Genomic DNA, 18589 nt, shown 5'->3' on the forward strand with positions numbered 1-18589 from the left:
GTATTAGCAAAGACTAGTAAAGTTCTGAAGGATTATGGTGATGGAGATAAAAAAAAGGTAGATCTGAAGGACATTTTAATATAGAATCCCCAGGAAAGTGATTCTATGTAGAGGAAGAAGGATTTGGATAGCTGAGCTTTTCCTCTTGGAGACAGCCTTAACTGAGTTCTGGGAATGATGGATTCAAGGTGCCAATTGACATGAAGGAAATTAAAAATTAACTACTTAACACAGTAACCCTTAGTGAATTAAGATGTCTGTCTGAAGATGTTCCCTCTGCACTCTAGCAAAGCAGGAGTGAGCCTTTGGTCTGGAGTCGGGCATGGAATCTCCGTGCAGGTTGCTGGCAGTGCCTGGACTTGAGGTGCGCCTTGGGTAGATTTAAGAAATAACATCTGGGGGAAAGCATATTGAAAAGCCAGGAGGATGTCTAAATCTGTGTTTGAACTCATTCCAATAAACCCCATTGTAGAAGCAATGTCATTTTGTTTTTTAAAAAACCAACTTGATTTGGGACCCTGAACGCCCATCCTGTTCAGATAGTGGCACATCTGTCATTGGAGTTCCTTCTTCCCCTTGGGATTGCACCAAAAAAGAAAAAAAAGTTTTCGAAGTCCACTGTGTCCATTGCTGGCATCCTCACTATCCAAACCTTTAGTGTCTCCTGACATCCGGTAGCTGTCTGTTTCCACATCACATGGGATATGGGCATTTGACAGAGTCAGGACCCTCCATGCTTAGGTTTCTGTCCCCTTAGATGCCCATGGAACCACCTCTTTCTGAGGTCTTTGTGCCACAAGTGGCCACCTCAGAGAAGACCATGCTGTCATCCTGTTCTTCTGGGTGCCCATCACTCTCTCTCCCCTGCCCGGGGAAATCCCGCCAGGTATTTGCTACTTCTCCCAAGCCCCTCTGCATCTTCTGTCAGACCTTCTCCTCCTCAGTGTGTTTAGGGTTAAGGAAACACAAACCAGAAAATCTAACAGGCTTCTTGTTTTGTACTTTGCCATGTACCTGCCCTAAGGCAATGAATCAAAGAGTTGGCTACCTGCTTTGATGAAGGAAGAAAAAGGGGAAAGCACAGGAAAGAAATCTACCTAAATTAATATCTCAAAATATTATGTGGCTGCTTCAGTCATGAGCCTGAAGGGGCTAGGCAGAGAGAGAAATTCTAGATTTTAAAGCCAATGTGATGAAAAGCCTGGTGAGCCCACAGATTGCAGGCTTGGAGAAGTAAGTGGGAGGTGGAGCCTGAAATAGTTCCTTCAGCTGGGGTGGAAGTGTCTAGCTATCACATCTCTTCACAGGATGTTCAGGGTTCCATGGAAATGGGGGGAGAGGAAGCAGCATGAATTTTTCTTTCTGTATTTCCTTTTGAAAGAGCTAAGAGAGTAGAGGTTTGCCCTCAAAAGGAAGTTGGGTTTACCCTACTTTCTGCAGATTGATTGATCTGCTCTTGCATTTCTGCTTTCCTGGTACACCTTGCCCTCCCAGGCCCTGGAACTCAATGCTTTCATAACTCAGGGCAAAGCAGAGTTGGAAGGCTGGGGTGAGCAGAAGGGGAATATTAGTTGAGCCACTGCTGGGCTGGACTCAGTTATTGATTAACTTATGGAGCAGAGAAGACACAGCCGATGGTGCTCTTTCAAAATAAATCAGTATTCTGGGCACTGAAAGGGAAACCAGGTTTGAGGGGATTGCAAAGACAGGCTGAGAAAAGATCAAACCACAGAAGGTCAGGTACCACCAACAGGTTGCTGGCAGAATGAGGTAGCCTTTTTATTGAAGATTGTAGGCAGCTAGGGAAAGGCATCAAGGGAGGTTGTCTATTCATAGCTCCCTCGTTCCAATGCAGTCTGCATCTTTGAGTCCACCCAGAAAAGATCAAGAGGAAAAAGAGCTGGGAGTGGGGAGAAAGTGGTGGCTCAGCTGGCAATGATGTGACGGGAGAGCGGCATGTATGTCTGATGAAGGGAGAACTCAGTAGAGCTTGAGGTACCACTCTGACATGGACATCACTCCGGGGTGGGGTGAAAGTTGGCAGAAGTATGAGGGACTGCCCCCCTTTCCCTGACAGGAATTGCCAAGTGCTAGAAACATCATCATGGGCTGGGCACCAGTATAGCTTCATTCATCTGTGTGGGCATGGCTGAGGGTGGGTGGGTGGTGCAAAGTCAGGCACAGACTGGGCACTGTCATGAATGAGACCCCGGGAGTGGATGCAACCAAGCATGGACAGCTCCCTTCTCCTCACTAGGCCTTTCTTTTGTCACCTGTGTAACGAGGATTTGTATGGAATTGTGAGTATCAAATGAGGTCATGCAGTGGTTTATTCATTAACTCATTCGTCTATTTGTTTTCTGGGTAGTGAGGATATCAGTTTAAAAATAAAGTCTCTGCCTCCACGGAGGACACAGACAACGAACAACTCAACATAGAAATATAAAAGACAGCGTCAGCTCCTAAGCAGTGATAGAAGCAAAGTGCAGCAGGGTGAGTAGAGGAAGTGAAGGGGTATTAGGTGGGGCTTCTTGTCTAAAGGCGACATTTGAGGAGCCATGAATGAGCAGTGGGAGCAAGCCATGCCTTTCTCTCGAGGAAGAGCATTCTAGGTTGTGGGAACAACAAAGAAAACCCTGAGACTGGAACAGACTTGGTGTGCTTGGTAAATGACTAAAAGCTGGTAGGAAAGGGAAGAGTCATAGGAAATGAGGTTAGATAAGGAGTCATATCATGTAGGGCCTTGTAAGCCAAAAGAAAGACTTAGGGTATTATTTTAAGTGTGTTGGGAAACCTGACATATTCACAGGTTTTAATTAAAACATATATAAAGCACTTATGGTGTGTCAGGCTCTGATCTACTAATCACTAATCACTAATCTCTGATCACTAATTCAATCTTCACACCACCCTATGCTATGCCCAGAGGCTAAGTGGGTCACTTGGTTGCCCAAGGTCACATGGTTGGCAAGTGGCAGAGCCAGGATTTGAACCCAGGCAGTGCGCCTTTGGATTAATGCTCTTCACTTCCACCCTTTGCACCATGTCTGGCAGTTAGCAGGTGCTCAATGTACGATTATGCTGCTGCTGTTAAAACCCCTTCATGGCTTCTCATTTTCCTAGAAAAATATCCATACCTCTCACTAGGGTCTGCCTGCTCTGGTTCTGCCCGCCTCTGTGATTTCTTGTCATGCTGCCCCCACCCTCAAGCACATGGGATCTTGTGCTTTCTTGAGCATTCCTAGCCTTTTCCCTCCACTGCCTCTGCCCGGAATGTCTTCTCCCTCAAAGCCTTGGCCCAGGGCTGCTTATCCTCTTCCAAGATGAGACTACTGACCACAGATCTAATGGCTGGCCCACCCACTCTGTGATTTTTCTTTGTTTCTTGTTTCTTCGTGACTTGCTACACTCTGCAATGATTGCATTTATTTATTCATTATTTGTTTCTGTATCTCCCATCCATTGGACTATAAGCTCCATATGAATGGGGCATTTGGCTTACTCACTCAGTATCCCCGGGGCCAGAACTCAAAATACACTTTTTGGATAAACGATGGTTTGGACAAATTAATATTTTATGAGTAGATTTTATGGGAAATTTCAATTTTTTTTCTTTTTTAACAATATATCCATTTGAAGATGGCATGATTGAAGTGTCAGAGTCTGTTACGTCGAAGTTTTGGTAGTTTTTCTTTTCTATAGATGAGAAGGTTTTAAGTTTTTGTACAATTTCAGGACAAATAGAACTTCGATTTACCTTTCAGAATTTACATCACTAATTTCATGTATTATTGACAGTTCTTTGTGTTGCCTATAATTTTTTTTCCAGTGAGAAATATTCTAAAAGTCAAGAGGCATCAAAATAATGAGTCTGTTTTAGCCTAAGTGGGTAATATTTACATGCAAATATTTTCAAATATGGGAAATTATATGAGCATACATATTCCTTAAGGAATCATTAATTAAGGCATTGATTCAAACAATAATTGAAACAGATGACATGTTATATTCTGGAGCACAAAGATAAATAAGTCAAAGTCCTTCTTCCCAGTGACTTTATAATTTAATGGTAAAGACAGCTAAACATAATTGCAACACATTTTGACAAGTTCTATGCTAGAAGGAAGCCCAAGATATAAGAGTATGTGAGAAGAAGGAGAAGGAGAACCTAATTCTGGGCAGGGGACATTTGTCAGGGAAGGCTTTGCGGCTATGCTGCCTGAGATGAACGCTGAAGAGGTCAGAGATGGCATTCCTGGCTGAGGGAAGAGTGTGTTCAAAGGTACAGGAGCGTGAGAAGGCCTGGAACATCCTAGGAGCTGTAGGTAGAGCAATTAGAGCCAAGCCTACATGGATGTCCTTAAAGGGCTCCATATTGGTAACAAGCACAGGCTGTGTCATCTGGTTTGCAGATTTCTCCACGTTTACCCTACCCTTCCTCTAATTCCTATGGTAAATCTCCACGTTTACCCTACCTTAACCTCTAAGAGCTGTTTCCTGCTCCATTCAGGATTATTCTACATACTCCATATTTATTCTAACCTGTAAACCTTTTTTTTTTTTTTTTTTTTTTTTTAATAATTATGTTCCCAGACTGTATTATCTCTCCCATTCTCTTATGGTATTTGAGCTTTTCACCAGCCTTCATTACCTGTCCCAATTACTGCCTCTTCTAGAAAGACTTCTCTAACTGTACCTGTCCATGGTGTTCTCTCCCAGCTCTGAAATGATTTTATCCTTAAAAAATACCCTTAAGAATCTATTTCATTATCTTTTAATTATTTCAAGTGTTACATTTTTATTCCCAATTCATTTGTGAATTTGGCAATGGTAGTACCCCTTTGTAATTTTAATTTATTTATGTAGCTAGGTGTAGGGCATGAACACTCTCAGACAGTACTACAGTTTGGGAAATATTAACTGATGCTTTTTTTTCCCCAAGAGCATTGCTGTATGCTGATTATGGTTTGGAGTTCCTAGTCTCTTGTACATGAGTGGTAAAATGGGCAGGTTTTATTTCTCCTACACTAATGTATCATGTGACCTTGGGCAATTAAAAATAAATAACTAGATCCATGTATATCAATATGTATACATCACAAAAGAATGTTGAGTGAAAACAGAAACTTGCAGAATGATAAAGGATGATATCATCTAGGTAAATTTTAAAAAATGATATATAGGGGCGCCTGGGTGACTCAGTCGGTTAAGCAGCTGACTTTCGCTCAGGTCATGATTTCAGGGTCCGTGGGTTCAAGTCCTGCGTCAGGCTCTATGCTGACAGCTCAGAGCCTGGAGCCTGTTTCAGATTCTGTGTCTCCCTCTCTCTGACCCTCCTCTGTTTATGCTCTGTCTCTCTCTGTCTTAAAAATAAATAAACGTTAAAAAAATTAAAAAAAAATGATGTATACTATACCATATTTTTAATGGTCACACACATACACATATATATATATGTTAAAGTATAAAAACTGGACTAGAAGTATATACATGCTAATTAATGCTAATGGATTCAGAGAGAATGGTCAGAGAAGATTGCAATGTGACCTATTTTTATTTTATAAAATAAAAAGTCCAAAGCATATACAACAAAATATTTTTATTTTATTTTATTTTTTTAATATGAAATTTATTGTCAAATTGGTCTCCATACAGCACCCAGTGCTCATCCCAACAGGTGCCCTCCTCAATGCCCATCACCCGCTTTCCCCTCCCTCCCACCTCCCATCAACCCTCAGTTTATTCTCAGTTTTTAAGAATCTCTTATGGTTTGCCTCCTACCCTCTCTGTAACTTTTTTTCCCCTTTCCTTCCCTCATGGTCTTCTATTAAGTTTCTCGGGATATTTTTAATAGTCAATGCTATTTTTCCAGTAGTTAATATGTTATGGGATTGTTTGTTGTACTATTTCTTATATTTTTCTCTGAAGATTTTTCTCAAACACATAAACATATATGTACACACAGAGCTTGCATGTGTGTTCAAGAGCTGGAACATTTAGGAGAAACAGAGACAAGGAAGGTAGGGACATAGCTTGAACAACTCAATTATTGTGAGTAGAAAATTTTCTTGTAAAATATTCAAGCTCCTGCTAGTTCACCATTATTGCTCCTTGTAGCTCAGGAGACAATTCTAGTAAAAATAAATTCTATGGCCTTTGCACGGTCTTTGGTTTTACTGTAGGCTTCATAAGACAACGTGGGAGCTGCCCTGAAGGACTTCAGTAGACTCTCTCTGAGTGAACTGAAGCTTTCTCTCTGCCTTTTCTGAGCTGCATGAATTCAGGTGAGGTTAATGGACATTAGGTTTACCAGTAGATGGACTATATGGGGCCTGAATTTTAATGCCTGAACTCCTGACATTCTAAGGTGAATAATGACTCGGGAGATAGATAAAAGTAGATACAAGTAGATAGAAAGCGTCAAGGGGCTGACCATTAACATTCCTGTAAAAGCTGAGAGGGTGGGGTAGGTCGAGGGGTTCAGCAGTGATCTAGAGCCCAGAGGACCTGAGGATGTCACCAACTTACAAGATCTGAACTGTTCTCACTTAAAGTCACATCAGTGGGAAAGATTGTAAGACTTTAAAGGAACAAATTGAGCTGATTCGACAAAACTGTGTGACCTTACAACCAAGTTCAGCCTGAAGAGACAATAAAGAGACAATTGAATCCAAAAAGGAGCGCCTCATTATTTTAATACTAACTCACAGAGGGAAGTTTCTTTGAAATCCACATCTGCCTAGCTTCCTAAGAATAGGTCTTGGAGTAGGCATTTAAAAATCTTTATATGTACATGTATGTGTGTGTATATGTGTGTATGCACACATGCATATACACATTACTTGCACACGTGGACATAAACATATGTGAAGGATATATATACATGTGTCGTGGTAATGTATAAATGTACACTTCATATATAGACAATAATAGATTATATGTACATAGCTCCCAGTGTATCAGTTCCTATGATCAAGAAACGGAGCAAAGCAGCAAGCAGCACATGGTAAGTACTAAAGCGCAGGTTGCTATTGTTATTATTAACAGTAATGATAAATGCTGTTAAACTTAGGGGAAAAATGTACACGGAGGTCTAGCTAGAGAGACAAAAGAGTCTGACCTAGTGTGAATACTTGGCTCACAGGTTAGCAGCACAGAGGTTCCCTTTGGAAACGGCCTTCCCTTTGCTGTTGAACAACGGTGTGAGGCCCCAGAGTTCATGCTGCATTTCTCTAGCACTCACACTCACCCTGCGAGGTGGCATGACCATCGCCATTCTAGAACTTCAGAAACTGAGGCTTAGCGAAGGTAAGCAACTTTCCCAAGGCTGCAAGACAATTAAGCGGTAGATCTGAGATTTCATCTCAAGTTCAGTTCCCCCAACCATATTTTGTAATATGGTTGATCCATAAGCCCTGAATGGTGAGTTCTCAAAGCAGACCTTTGCAGGCCAGCTGGAGTGCTGGCTTTGGGTTGTGGTCAGTCTTTGGACATTTCTCCGTCTTGGTCTATTCTCTTGTGTGTCTTGAAGGTACCCGTCTCGTGTGTTAGCATTTTGCAAGCAGAGTTTTCTCTTTGAATGAATAGTTTCTCTTTGAACAAGGACTTTCATTCCCAAGGGGAGCCCATGGACACATTTATGATTGTGGATAGACTTGCAGAAGAAAGACAGCAGAAATGATCAGCTTTCAATAGCTAATGTTTATTTAGCACCTAGTGTGTGCCAGGCACTGTTTTAAGTGCTTTACGTGTATTAGTGTTTCAGTCACTTAATCCTCACAATAACACCATTACGTAGATACTATTGTTCTCTGATTTTACAGTTGAAGAAACAGGCACCCAGTGTTTACGTATGTTGCCGAAGTCACAGTCTTTCAGTGGCAGAGCTAGGATTTAAGCCCTGGCAACCCAGCGCCAAAGTTCTTGCACAGTGGAGGCAATGATTGCTACTTATAGCCCCGTGGGCTTTATATCATGGTAATAGAGTTGTGTACAAAGCAAAATGGCAGTTAGCAGAAAGAGTTCCCTCTATCTCAGCAACCCAAAGGCTTTGCTACCCAAAGTTAAAGATATGCTTCTTCTAGGATTGTGTCACTGGCATCTAATTTTAGAGCAGTTAGGTAGCAGCAGGGATTCTAACCCATATTTACTGAAATCAAATTAAATGTCTGCTCATTTTGTTATCTTGGAAATATACCTTGCTTTAATGATATGCTAAGTAGATACAATGTCATGGCAAGATCACAGAGTACACCATCTTTGTTAGCTATACATAGGCGGGCTTTTGTGATGTTATTTTTATGGGAATTCATGATTTTGGTTGTCTGATTTATGCATACTCCAACTTCTTTTATGCTCGACATTTTGCTTGTTTTTCTTTCACAAATTTGCCTTGCTTGTAACAGAGAGTGTATTTTGAGTTCAAATGGATAAGGTAGCCTAAGACATTCCAGGCCCCAGGAGTTCTCAAATATTCTAATGCTTTCTAGTTAGAGAGAAAGAAACAAGTTATAAGGTAATAAGAAGCACTCAGGAGAACACACAGCTGCTAAATTTCATTCTGCTTGTTCTCATTTATAGCATATACCCAGAGATCTGCAATGTTTAACTCCTTTCTGTGCCACAGAGAATGGTTGGATCTTAGATTTCCATCCTTGATTGCAGAAGCCATTGCCCTAACCATTTCTACCAAGTGCACAGGTAACTTGTGGTCCAGAAGACAGAATACTATATTATATAGATGTCATCAGTAACATGTTCAGGGAACCACATGAATTTTGAGGACACCATCTTTTATTAGGTAAATCTGAATCCATGGAGCTTTTATTCATTTTGATTCCACAGTCTTTAACTTCAGATCACTGAGAGGGTTTAGCCTACTGAGCGAAGGCCTTGCTAGATGTCTAGACCAGTCCAGGCCTAGGCCAAATGGTGACGTTGGTGAACTTTTTCAGTGTTGAACTTTCCCAATATGGCATCTCCTTTTCCTGTCATGGTGAGGCCACCTCTGGTGAATCATGCCTATGACTCCACTTTCCTGATCCTATCAAACCTGGGGCTCATGAAATAATTTGAGAAAATCACTTGCAGTAACAGGTGATTGACAAGATCTGTTTGTTTGTTTATTTCTATTATATTCTGGGACATTTGCATTTTAATAGAATTCCAGTCTTCAACCAAAAGAATTAATGCATTCTAGAAGTAAGGAACTGGTCAACCAAGCGTATTTTTGGAGTTGAACGTTTCTAATGCTCATTAACACATAAATGGCCACTTTTACTGCATACTTAGAACACTGACCTTGCATATTAAATATTCACTTGAAGAGAAAAATAAACTGTGTGCCAAGACCTTTTGTTCACTATTAAAGGCAAATAATGAGAGTAAATATAAATTATCCTTAACTACAATGCAGCAACACAGTCTGATAATATGCATGCTTATAAAAACTAGCAAAAGCTATTTTACATATAAAATTAATATTAAAATAAAAATTTATGTAACTTGAATTTTGCACACTCTACGGTACAATAATAAAGCTAAAAGGAGCTTTAAAGCTCAATGTTTTGAAAGTGTGGTCTTTATACCAGCACACTTTCCCATATCACATCAGAAACTCTGGGGGTGAGCCCAGCAGTCAGTGTTTTAACAATCTCTCTGAGTGTTTTCAGGGGGCAAATTATGCTCAGAGACTGAGATCTGTTTTTGTCAATAATTTATATAACACAGGTTTATTGTGGGAATTATATTTTTTTTGAGAGAGAGTGAGAGAGAGAGAGAGGCAGAGGGAGACAGGGGAGAGAATCTCAAGCAGGCTCCATACTCGGTGTGGAGCCCGACGTGGGGCTCAATCCCATGACTCTGGAATCATGACCCGAGCTGAAATCGAGTTTGGGTGCTCAACCGAGTGAGCCACCCCGGCACCCCAGAATTATAAGTTTTAATAGTAACATTTCACAAGCCAAAAGCAGATAGGGTGATGTATCTTATTAAGCCAATAAAGAAATAACACACTCCAAACCAATGATAGTGTAATTACACTAGAGCACTATTTGTTCTAGGCAAAGAGGAGAGGAAAGACAGTCCAAATTTAGCTGAGGTATATCTTTGTACAGGTTGTTCTTGGTAGAATCAGTCCTTCCAACTAAAAACAACTGTGAATCAGCTTCTAGCTAAGGTCCGTTGCTGCTGGGGGCACATACCTAATGGGCGATGGTACTGGTATTGGAAGGCAAAGTGGGCTGCTCCAAAGGTTATTATTATTGCAGGGATCTCTGTATGGCCTGCACCACTGTCTGCAAGGAGTAGCCTTGCTAAGGCTGAAACAGGTGTCCCTTCTCTCCCGAGTCTGCTGCACGGTTTACCACCACGGCCAACCAAGAGGCTATGGAAGGAGCAAGTGTCTCAAAATCTTTGGAGAGCTATTTAGATCAGCAAAGAGTCGTCTTGCCCAGACAACACTCTCAGTAAGTCCTCACAAATTCTTGGTATTTAAAGTTTAGATGTGCATTACACCAGAGTAGCTCCTCTGTATATTCGTACCGATAAGCATTCCCTAGCACAACAATTCTGCCAATATCATCTTGACCCGGCTTCCCAAATTTTCCCTTAGAGAAAAACAACTTCACTCAAGTGATAAACAAGTAGATCAAAACCATGTCACTTAAGTCGTAAACGAGTGGATTTGAACTCATAACAAACCAACACACCACACTGGGTACTTTTAATGCACCCAAAAGTTGAAGAAGCAGGGTTGTAGATGCTTATGTTTGAACTCATCCTAATTCACAGATAAGTAAATTGAGGCTCAGAAAGATTAAGAAACTGAGCAGAGCTGCTGATTTTTAATAGTGCTCTTTTTACCATCTTAAGAGAAGTCCATCCGGCTAATCAGGCTGGGTGAGTGAGGTCTGTGCAGCTTTTTTGATTGACGGGATGGTCAAATAGGTTCCTGATTGTGCGGCCTTACCCTTTAAGGCCGGGGGGAGGGGGGTGAGACTTGAACAACTTCAATCTCTTGGAGCCTCTCAGGGATCAGGCTGCTCCATATTCACTCTCTTTAAAAAGATCAGCATTCATTTTCCTTTAAAGTTGGGGTTAGTCTGCCTGAGTTGCATACAAATAAGATGAATGAATTCATTACCAAAAGCTAGATTAAGTTTTGCAGCTGTTCCGCCTGGGGATCTAGTGGAGAGAGGGGCCAGCACAACTGAAAATCCTTTACTGATCAAGGCAGTCTGAAAATGCAATCTTACGTGGTAAGTAGCATTCAGAAATACTGAAATGAAGTGAAAAATTAAAATGACTTTTGCCTAAACATGTGGGGAATGGGGAAATCCTGGGGTGCCACCAAACATACATCAGAGCTGTGGAATACAGATGGTGTCTTTTCAGCTGGCTCACCTCAAGGGGAACGGAACTTGGGGATATAGGAAAGAGAATTCTCAGTCATGATTTCAAAGGAGCTGTGTATATTTCAGGACAAGTACTGATGTCTGTCAGGTTAGCAAACTCATTTATCTCTAAATTGCAACGTCTAAACTAAGCAAGATCCTGGACCTTGTTTCTTTTTACCTGGTATCTTCAGTATAGGAGTATCAACATGTGCATTCATCCATCCGTTCCTTCATGAATGCAGCTGTTTATCCCGCCGATATTCTAAAACTATTTACCATGTGCCAGGACTATTCTGGGGTGGGTTTTTTCTCTCCTTTCTTGCCTTTTATTCTCGATTGAATGAATGATTTTTATCTTCTATTTTTCCCTCTACTAGTTTGGAAGTTACATGTGCTGTTTCTTTCTTTTAGTGGTTACCCTAGAATTTTACCAAATATACTTAAATTGTTGAAGTTTAAAATTCATCAGAATATAGACCCTCCTCCCAGTAATACCAGTTTTCTTCAAAGTTGAATTCCATTATCTCCCTGTGACTTTGGTTATTGTGTTGTATTTTAAAATCTACTTTTAAAAAGCTGACATTATTATCACTGCTTTATACAACCAACTGATTAATATTAGTTCACTTTATTCCATCCTGCATCTCATAGCTTACATCTAGAATCACTTTCCTCCTGCCAAAGTACCTGCTTTAGATGATCTTTTAATGGGTGTGTGCTAACGATGAACTCTCTTAGGTCTGTAAAGGTCTTTATTTTTACTCCTTTCCTGAAAGATGTTTCCCAGGATATAGACTTTCAGATCAGCAGGCATTTTCTTTACGATTCCATTCCACTATCACTAGGACTCCATTGATGTATTGGGAAGTCAGCTGTCTTATTTTGTTTCTTATGATCTGGCTTTTTCCCCTGACATCTTTAAAATTTTTCCCCTTATTGGTTTTCAACAATTTTACTATAATGTATTAAAATTTCTTTTAATTTATTCCATTTGGGATGCACTAGATTTCTTGAATCTCTGGATTCCTGGCTCTGATTAGTCCTTGAAATTTAAAAAAAAAAACCCATCTTTTCAAATATTGCCTTGACCTATTCTGCCTCTTCTCTCATTTTAGTTCTCCAGGATTTTTACCTTGTCATTACATTTTCACCATCCCTTGCCCTCTTGTCTGTGTTTTTTTATTCTTCACACTGCGTTCAGGATCATTTGCCCTATTTTCCTAGAATATAGTAGGCATTCAGAAAATTTTTTCTGAATGAAATGAAATACTGAACTTGAAAAAGTGTTCTTACTACATGACACTAGTTTTCTGGAAGACATACAACTTGAAAAACCTGATTTGATACAATCCTTTCAATTTTTGGTTGCAAACACTGAAGCCTATTGGTTAAATGACTTGGCTAAGGGTATAGAGCTATGCAGGGCCATATCTCATCCTAGAACTCAGATCCGACTCTCAATCCACTTTTCCTTCCAATTCACCACACAGTTTCTCATTCGAATCCAAAATATCATAGTAAAGGTAATGACAATATAGGTAAGAGACCTCCACTATTTTCCCTCATGAGAAGTTACGTTATAATTTTAAGAGTAACACATTTCTTCTATTAATGACTGGTGAGAAATAAGGAAATTGGAAGTGAAGTAGAAAAGACAGTGGGTAGTTGCAGAACTAACTAATGAAGGCCTGGACAGCTTTCAGTAAGACGATGACTCACCAGTGGTGAGCCCTAAGGTAAATAAGCATCTTCTCATTCATTGGCTTGGCAAAGCCACCCATAAATGTGACAGGTAAAAGGAGTAGATTTACAATGAAATCTTGCCCATGGTAAAGTGATGGAGAATGCGTAGAGAATGATAAGGACTTATACTGATGCATGAATAATTAGCCCTAGGGTAGGGGCCCCTTATCACAATTCTAAGAGAGTCTGCTGAAATTAGACACTTAAACATGAGTGAGAACAACACTGCAATTGGATAAAGAAGCTCTGGGAATGCAGTCTGAGGAAGGACTTAAGTGACAGGGAAAGTGGACAAGCAGTGAAAGTACAAGATAAACCCAATTGGGTTTATTGGGGCGACAGGGGCAGCATCCAAGCCTACACCACAAACTACAGATATCCTGGCCGTGTGCTTCCTGCCTTTATCCTCAAAGGGACAAAGCAAAATGTTTGGACCAATATATTCTCTCCTTTTCACCCCAATAAAGAACATCATCCTATCATGAAATGATAAGATCTGACGTGTTCTCTGAAGACCATCTCTTTTCAGGCAGCCATCTGCATTAAAGCCATCTGTCAGCTTCTCTTGCTTATTAGTCATGTCCCTGAGAAACCAATTGTAGTATCTACTAATCCTTAAGGGCCATGAAATGTTATTGATCAGAAATTGGAAAGGATGACACCTAGTTGTACAGTCTCCACCCTTACCGTGCAAAATAAAATAAAGCACGGAAAATGTGATTAATTTTTATCAGTATAGAAAGACAAACAAGAATACTCATCCTTCAATGTGTATTTTTTTCTATCTCTCCCCCTTTTGTTCTGGTTGGTTGGTTGGAATTTTAATGTTTCGTGTCCTGAAACTGTCTACAACACATTTTTTTTGTACTAAATATTTTTACTTGCTTGTTTGTCATAACTGATGTGCACAAAGAGGTGATTATTCACCCAAACCATTTAATTCTAATCCTTTTCCAAATTTAAAGTTTAATCTAGAGGGTGTTTTGAAATTAGCAGCATAGAAAGAGCACTGATCTTTTAGTCTGACAGCCTAGCATCTAGACCAGTTCTTTTCCTAACTCTCCCTGAAATTTGGGTAGGGCATTTGACATGATTGACTTTTTTACATATGATTTAAAATGAAATGACCTAACGTATTCATTAATTCAGCCATTCAATTATCTACCCATCCATCTCTCCATCTATCTATCCAACCAACAATTTGTCTTTTCAAAACATATTTATTTCTAATAGGGGCCAGGAAGTAGGGATAAAGCAGCAAAAAAACTAGAAAATGTCTGCCCTTGTAGAGTTTAAAATCTAGTAAAGGAAAATAAATAGGTTATAAATAATTAAGCTGTACAGTATACAAATGATCACGGGTGTTATGGAGAAAAATTAAGGAGGAAGGGTGCTGGGGAGTGGTGATTTTAAATTGAGCAAGCAGGGAAGTCTTCACAGAGAAGGTGGCATTGAGCAAAGACCTAAAGGAAGTGAGGGAGTGAATCATACAAATATCTGAGTACAAAGTGTTCCAACCAAGGAAACAGTGTAAAATTCCTGAGGCAGGAATGTTCCTGCCATGTTCAAGGAAAAGTCAAGAAGTCACTGTGCTGGAGTACCTTGACAAAGGGCAGAGTGGCAGAAGATAAGATTAGAGAGCTAGTAGGGGCAGAAAATGTGGGGTCTTGCAGACCACTGAAGGGATATTGGCTTCTTTTCTAGAGGAGATGGGGAATCATGGGAGATTTGGGGCAGAGGCATGCATGATCCGATTTAAGTTTGGGATTCTCTGTTGAGAAGAAATTGTGTTGGGTGGGAAGGGAGCAAAAGTAAAGGTGGAAGCCGAGAGACTCATTAGGGGAGTATTGTCATCATCCTGGACCAGGGGAGTAGCAAGTGGTAAATTCTGATATGTTGTGATAGTAGAGTCTGCTAGATCGGCTATTTAGAAAAGAAAGAAAATGAGAAATTAAGGATATTTATAGGACTTGGTCTAAAGGATTTGAAGAATGAGCTGTCTAGTACTAAGATGGTAGAATGGAGCCAACTAAGGAAGGAGTAATTTGATGGGGAAGATAAGGAGGTGGGTGTTGGACTGATGAGTTTGAGGTGCATGTATCCCATGCACTGAAGAGCACCCAGCCTGAAGCCAGACCACACTGAGTTCTTGGAGTTGGAGAGCACTTAATAGGCAGAAATGATGGAACAGCCATTCCAGATCTCAAAGTTCTTACTCCTTACGTAGGGAGACAGGTATGGACGCAGATAATCACAACCAGCAGGCAGACTAGCCTAGAGTGCAAGAACAAGTCATTTTTACCAGAACTTTCCTGTAGGATACAAATAAGTGGCTCTCTATATGGTTCAAACTTTTAATCACTTATTCAGCTTTCAGACTAGACACAACCAATATCACACCTCATCTTATTACAACCCCTGTCTCAACATGGTTAGAGATAAGACTGGAAGAGACCTCTATTGCCCTACACACACCTGCAAACCACACTTTGATGGGTATGTGATTATATACCTCTTTGAAAAAGAGTCTCAAGTGAAATCAAATCCTCCTGCTGATATTTCTGATCTTCACCTTTTTGTTCTATATATTTTGCCCAATCTTTTTGCGTGAAGCTAGGATTGTGCAGATTAAGGTATGTATTCACCAGCATGCTAACACAGATAAGAAGTCATTTTGCCACCATCCATGATTACCAGTGGGACTATCCTTGATAGGCCCATGTGTTTGCAGAAAATTGTCTTTCCAAGATTGGTTTTGAATAAAATTAAGGGGTATCAAGACTACAGTTAAGGCAATTTAAAATCAATGTCTAAGACTGAGTGAACACCTATAAGAATTAAAGTAATTGAGCTGGGTGGTAGAGTATAGGTGTTTTTCTTTTTTCCAAGGTTTTATTATTTAAATATACAGGAAAGAACCACTGCCATAGTTCTATATTAGATTGATATCATGTACTTGAATATTTGATTTAAAAAACATCTTTCTTTTATCTTTCTGTGTTCCTTTCAAACTACATCGTAAAGCTAGTGTACAATGTGTTTGTGCTACATGCCATTTTTTCCTTGCTTACTATTATGCCCACAGTTCAAGTGAGCTGACATTGGAAGTAAAGAATAAGAGTACCTTGTCCTAACAGATATTAGTGTGACCTAAAGTCACTGCATTGGGCTTCTTTGGGCATCCTATTGACCTCAGCTTCCTCCAGGGAGAGCCTTAGATGCCCAGCAGGGGAAAATAGGGGGCCAGTCCTTAGATGAAAACAAACAAACACAACAGTTGGATAATACGGACCAGTGAGACTGAGATGCAGTAGAATGATTTTTCATATTGGGATTGAGGTTTGGCAGGCAGACTTTTTGATCAACAATTACATTTCCTGGAACCTCCAGGAAGAGGATAGGAGTGAAACTCGGGTAAGAGTAGGAATAATAAAAATGCATCTTTTTAGTTCCCTGGGGCTCTTCTGCCATGTGGATTTTGGAGTTTGGGGTTTTAGGGATTCTCTATCTGTGTATGTCTTTGCATAATGCTTGCAGGACAACCTTGACTTTGTAGACTCAAACCATCATGAGGCTCACTGAGGAGAAAGAGGGCATGTGCTAGCCATGTAAGTCTAAGTCTTGCTCCAGGCTCAAAGAGAGGAGGGTAGATGCAGTGAACAACTGTTGTTTGTTTCCAAACAGCATCTCTTCTTTTTTTTTTTTTTTTTTTATGACAGCACCCACTTCCCCTGAGAAACTGGTCCTCCTCCACTCAAGTGCTTTTGTGAGAATTGGCACCTACAGCCTTTACCTCTGTGATGTCTAACGGGTAGGTCTGTCAACCAAGCTTATATAATCAGTGCTCGTTGTGGAAGTTGAGAAGAAGAGCTCTCTTTCCCTTTGGACAGTGACCTGCAGAGATATGACCTCAAAGTTTCCAGATCCCTCAGAATGGGCAGTAGAGCAGACAGGATGAAGTCACTGGGGACAGAAACCAAGATGAGGAATGGGTAGAAGTGGAGTGGATGAGAGGGGGAGAGGGTGTAGGTTAGACAGTGAGAATACTTAAACTCTTTTCCGTTCTGTATTCCTGGGGACACTGTACTTCTTCCTTTCTGTGTGTTGGTTCCATGATCCAGTAAATCATCTTAAAAAAATTTTTTTTAATTCTTTGAATTTTGTTTCTGTTACTTTCAGCCAAAAAATACAGATTAATACAGGGGGATGTATACTTTGTTCTAGAAGTCTGAGCCCATGTTTCTAACATAGGCAAAGAGGCAGGTGAGAGAGAGATTGTGAATATGGCTGGAGGTTTTCTGTGTTGACTGTTTCTTTTTCTTTCTCCTCCCCCCATCCTTCCCTCCTCCTTTCCTTCCTTTCTTCCTCCCCCTTAGGCCCTCCCCTGTTCCTCCTTTTCTCTTCGTTCCTCCCTTCCTCCCTCCCCCCTTCCTCCCTTCCTCTTTCTTTCCTTCCTTCCTTCCCTCCTTCCTTCCTTCCTTCCTCCTCCCTCTCTCCTTCCTTCCTTCCTTCCTTCCTTCCTTCCTTCCTTCCTTCATTCCTTCCCTCTCTCCTTCCTTCCTTCCTTCCTTCCTTCCCTCTCTCCTTCCTTCCTTCCTTCTCTCCTTCCTTCCTTCTCTCCTTCCTTCCTTCCTCCTTCCTTCCTTCCTTCCTCCTTCCTTCCTTCCTGCACTTCAGCACAAAAGGGCAGAAGTAGATTAAGATCCTTATAACAGCAGAGGAGAAATGGTAATTAACTGAGTTAATCACATTTACTGGAATTACTAATAACTATTTAATGTATGGTGTCCAATTTAAGTGAGGATTTAATGAAGTAGAAACATTTGGGAGAGGAAGAGAGCTAACGTTAAACTGTGCCTATTATATCTTCAACACGTGCTAGATACTCGATATCCATTACCTTGTTTAGTGTTTATGGGAGGCTTATAAAGTAAATGTATAAATTGCACGTACTTTATGACCTAGCTTAAGTGAAAAAGAAAACTTATTGGCTTCTATAACTGACTAGGTCCAAGATTAGAGCTGTCTTTAGGAGGGGCTTTATTCAGTGTGTAGATGATGTCATCCGATCTGCTTGTGAGCCAGAACCACTGTTGTAGAACTCCTGTTACATGGAAAACTGGGTGAGTGGTGCTCTCTGGAGTTGTGCAGCTGTTCGTGCTCTTTTTCCACCATTCTCTTATTTTTAGGCTTACTTGCTGGACCCTGGAACTTGAGGCTCATGTTATGCCAGTGTCGTTTCCATTATAGTACAAACATAAGTCGTAGAATTAAGTCTTACCATTTCTATGCATCTGGGCAAACAAAGATTATTCCCAGTGGCCAACACTTTGGTTTAAGAACTATAATATACTTCTGCGCAGCAAAGGAAACAACCAACAAAACTAAAAGGCAACCAACGGAATGGGAAAAGATATTTGCAAATGACATATCGGACAAAGGGCTAGTAT

The sequence above is a fragment of the Panthera tigris genome, chromosome A1 (genome assembly GCF_018350195.1).
Source record: "Panthera tigris isolate Pti1 chromosome A1, P.tigris_Pti1_mat1.1, whole genome shotgun sequence".
NCBI lineage: Eukaryota > Metazoa > Chordata > Mammalia > Carnivora > Felidae > Panthera > Panthera tigris.